Consider the following 5000-nt stretch of genomic DNA (forward strand, 5'->3'; position numbering starts at 1 on the left):
ACACACATCAGTAACAACAACACACACACATCAGTAACAACAACACACACATCAGTAACAACAACAACACACACATCAGTAACAACACACACACATCAGTAACAACAACACACACACATCAGTAACAACAACACACACACATCAGTAACAACAACACACACATCAGTAACAACAACACACACATCAGTAACAACAACACACACACATCAGTAACAACAACGACACACATCAGTAACAACAACACACACACATCAGTGACAACACACACACATCAGTAACAACGACACACACATCAGTGACAACGACACACACACATCAGTAACAACGACACACACATCAGTAACAACGACACACACACATCAGTGACAACACACACACATCAGTAACAACGACACACACATCCGTAACAACGACACACACATCCGTAACAACGACACACACATCAGTAACAACAACACACACATCAGTAACAACAACACACACATCAGTAACAACAACAACACACACATCAGTAACAACAACAACACACACATCAGTAACAACAACAACACACACATCAGTAACAACAACAACACACACATCAGTAACAACAACAACACACACATCAGTAACAACAACAACACACACATCAGTAACAACAACAACACACACATCAGTAACAACAACAACACACATCAGTAACAACAACACACACATCAGTGACAACGACACACACACATCAGTAACAACAACAACACACATCAGTAACAACAACACACACATCAGTAACAACAACAACACACATCAGTAACAACAACACACACATCAGTGACAACGACACACACACATCAGTAACAACGACACACACATCAGTAACAACGACACACACACATCAGTAACAACGACACACACACATCAGTAACAACAACACACACATCAGTGACAACGACACACACACATCAGTGACAACGACACACACACATCAGTAACAACGACACACACATCAGTGACAACAACACACACATCAGTAACAACAACACACACACATCAGTGACAACGACACACACATCAGTAACAACAACACACACATCAGTGACAACGACACACACACATCAGTGACAACGACACACACACATCAGTAACAACGACACACACACATCAGTGACAACGACACACACACATCAGTAACAACGACACACACATCAGTGACAACAACACACACACATCAGTAACAACGACACACACATCAGTAACAACAACACACACATCAGTAACAACAACACACACATCAGTAACAACAACAACAACTAAAACATCAACAACAATGTAAACATGAATAACAAACATTAACAAGATTTCACTGAGTGAGTTTCATGAAGACATGAAGTACTCATGAAGACTGTATACTAGCTAACAGTACATGAAGTACTCATGAAGACTGTATACTAGCTAACAGTACATGAAGTACTCATGAAGACTGTATACTAGCTAACAGTACATCAAGTACTCATGAAGACTGTATACTAGCTAACAGTACATGAAGTACTCATGAAGACTGTATACTAGCTAACAGTACATGAAGTACTCATGAAGACTGTATACTAGCTAACAGTACATCAAGTACTCATGAAGACTGTATACTAGCTAACAGTACATGAAGTACTCATGAAGACTGTATACTAGCTAACAGTACATGAAGTACTCATGAAGACTGTATACTAGCTAACAGTACATCAAGTACTCATGAAGACTGTATACTAGCTAACAGTACATGAAGTACTCATGAAGACTGTATACTAGCTAACAGTACATGAAGTACTCATGAAGACTGTATACTAGCTAACAGTACATGAAGTACTCATGAAGACTGTATACTAGCTAACAGTACATGAAGTACTCATGAAGACTGTATACTAGCTAACAGTACATGAAGTACTCATGAAGACTGTATACTAGCTAACAGTACATGAAGTACTCATGAAGACTGTATACTAGCTAACAGTACATGAAGTACTCATGAAGACTGTATACTAGCTAACAGTACATGAAGTACTCATGAAGACTGTATACTAGCTAACAGTACATGAAGTACTCATGAAGACTGTATACTAGCTAACAGTACATGAAGTACTCATGAAGACTGTATACTAGCTAACAGTACATGAAGTACTCATGAAGACTGTATACTAGCTAACAGTACATGAAGTACTCATGAAGACTGTATACTAGCTAACAGTACATGAAGTACTCATGAAGACTGTATACTAGCTAACAGTACATGAAGTACTCATGAAGACTGTATACTAGCTAACAGTACATAAAGTACTCATGAAGACTGTATACTAGCTAACAGTACATGAAGTACTCATGAAGACTGTATACTAGCTAACAGTACATCAAGTACTCATGAAGACTGTATACTAGCTAACAGTACATGAAGTACTCATGAAGACTGTATACTAGCTAACAGTACATGAAGTACTCAGACTTACTAAAAGGTCACGAGTATGACGAGCTGTGCGTTCAGACGGAGGGTCGGGGGTTCGATCCCTAACTGCTCCTGTTGCTATGACGACAGAGTACAGAGCAACATGGAGTCACTGATGATACCACAAGTACTATCACCTTTATGTAGGTAAAGTACACAAGTACTATTAGCACGCTGTTTGGAGGTCGTGACCTCTAAACAGAGTATTCAAACCTCTAAACAGAGTATTTAAACCTCTAAACAGAGTATTTAAACCTCTAAACAGAGTATTTAAACCTCTAAACAGAGTATTTAAACCTCTAAACAAAGTATTTAAACCTCTAAACAAAGTATTCAAACCTCTAAACAGAGTATTCAAACCTCTAAACAGAGTATTCAAACCTCTAAACAGAGTATTCAAACCTCTAAACAGTATTCAAACCTCTAAACAGAGTATTTAAACCTCTAAACAGAGTATTTAAACCTCTAAACAGAGTATTTAAACCTCTAAACAGAGTATTCAAACCTCTAAACAGTATTCAAACCTCTAAACAGTATTCAAACCTCTAAACAGTATTTAAACCTCTAAACAGAGTATTTAAACCTCTAAACAGAGTATTTAAACCTCTAAACAGAGTATTTAAACCTCTAAACAGAGTATTCAAACCTCTAAACAGTATTCAAACCTCTAAACAGTATTCAAACCTCTAAACAGTATTTAAACCAAACTACTAGTTAAAAAAACTTGCTTTTAAGTATTCCTAATTTCCAGTACCTCAGCAGTACGTAAACTCTGGAAGTACTTGTGTACTAGTGGGACAAGAAGTTTTCTTAAACTTCCATCAGCGTCATCAGATGCTGAAGTACAAGTACATCAAAATGATACTTGCGTACAGAACTTGTGTACAAGTACTTCCTGATGAAGAAAAAACACATGAGATCAAGTATTGTTATTGTGCTCTCTGATTGTACTACTACAGCCGCTTCATGAGAGCAGAACAGCAGACAAAAGTACAACGTGTACCTCTCAGTCGTAGTACAAGAGAATAAAAGGAAATACTCAAGTTAAGTAGTGTATAAGTACTAGAAGTACCGTGTATGAGTACTAGCAGTACCGTGTATAAGTACGAGCATCACTGTGTAGAAGTACGAGCATCACTGTGTAGAAGTACTAGCATCACTGTGTATGAGTACTAGCATCACTGTGTATGAGTACTACCATCACTGTGTAGAAGTACTAGCAGTACTGTGTAGAAGTACTAGATAGATAGATAGATATAAAAAATACTTTATTGATCTCCAAAGGGAAATTCAAGACTAGCAGGGGGAAGTACTAGTGCTAGAAGTACTAGAAGTACTAGCATCACTGTGTATGAGTACTAGCATCACTGTGTACGAGTACTAGCAGTACTGTGTATGAGCACTAGCAGTACTGTGTAGAAGTACTAGCATCACTGTGTATGAGTACTAGCAGTACTGTGTATGAGCACTAGCAGTACTGTGTAGAAGTACTAGTAGTACTGTGTAGAAGTACTGTGTAAACAGAGATGCAGCTTCCCTCATGACCTCTATGACTAACTCCATGTGTCACTGGCGCCTCACACCAGACTCTATTAAAAAAACACCCGTTTTAAGCTCCGGCGCCGTGCGGCCGCTGCCCGGTTAATTGGAGTAATTGTTCCCCCGAGTGGGACACGAAGTTGTCCGGGTAAAACTTCCATCGGCGCCCCCCGCCGCCGCAGAGGGCCCCGGAGAGCCACGAAATAAAAGCTAAAATGGAGGTTTTCAAGATGAGAGCCGCTCAGTGCGGGAGTTCACGTTGAAAAGTGTTTCTTTTTGTTTGTGCTGCGGAATAAACGTGTTATAACCTCGTTATTACACCTCGGTCTGCAGCTTTATAACAACACCACCCCTCCTCCTCCACCTGCCACCCGTACCAAGGTGAGCCCTGCCCGGGTGCACCGGGGTCCGGGCGCTGCTCCGCGGGGGAGACACGCACCCAAACACCGGGGAGAGATGTTCCGGAGAACAAGTGGTGCCGTTAGCACGCTAAGCTAACGCTGCTAGCCGCGCCAAGCTAACGCGAACACACGGCAGAACTTCCCCCGAAGAGCCGCCGCGGCGAAGGGAAAGCCCCGCTGCCGCCGGAGCGGAGCCCCCCGGTACCAGCGGAGCGGGGACCCGGAACCAGGACGCCATCTTCCCCCTGCTCCCTCCTCCTCCCCCGCTCCGCGAGCAGCAAAGGAGGCTGCAAGTTGCCTCGGCCCCTCGTCCTCCAGAACTCCCAGAAGAAGAAGCTAAACAGGAACCAGGACCCGCAGAACCCGGACCCGAACCCGCCGGGCTCGGGTCGCTCACCTGCCCGCCGCCCGGCGCACACGCACGGATGCACAAGCCCCGCGCGCACAGGTGGACTTTGACAACACGGAAGATTAAAGTTATGGAATTAAAAAAAGCCCCAATGTGCACTTACTGAGCAGCAGTCCTCCTCTGGAGTAATTAAATATATAAATGTAAAGAAGCCGATCCGCGGCGGAACCGCAGCGCACGCACG

The 5000-nt window shown here is 42.2% G+C and overlaps 1 protein-coding gene across 7 annotated transcripts in view; it reads right to left on the bottom strand.

The window, feature by feature from the left end:
• Positions 1 to 5000, bottom strand: part of phf21ab (PHD finger protein 21Ab) — a 31805-nt gene that overhangs the window by 26210 nt on the left and 595 nt on the right. For 4 of the 7 annotated variants that reach the window (XM_068596486.1, XM_068596481.1, XM_068596487.1 and 1 more), the window contains exons 1-2: positions 4920 to 5000; positions 2472 to 2545 (exon numbers count right to left, since the gene is read on the bottom strand). The exon at positions 4920 to 5000 is cut by the window's right edge and continues 131 nt beyond it. The gene's annotated coding sequence lies outside the window, so the exon portion shown is untranslated. Of the gene's footprint in view, positions 1 to 2471; positions 2780 to 4919 lie in introns of those variants that run through there. The other 3 variants (XM_068596483.1, XM_068596484.1, XM_068596482.1) reach the window with 3 other exon arrangements.

The sequence above is a fragment of the Clinocottus analis genome, unplaced genomic scaffold (genome assembly GCF_023055335.1).
Source record: "Clinocottus analis isolate CAN_PGR_092001 unplaced genomic scaffold, fCliAna1.0.p SCAF_38, whole genome shotgun sequence".
Classification (NCBI taxonomy): Eukaryota; Metazoa; Chordata; class Actinopteri; order Perciformes; family Cottidae; genus Clinocottus; species Clinocottus analis.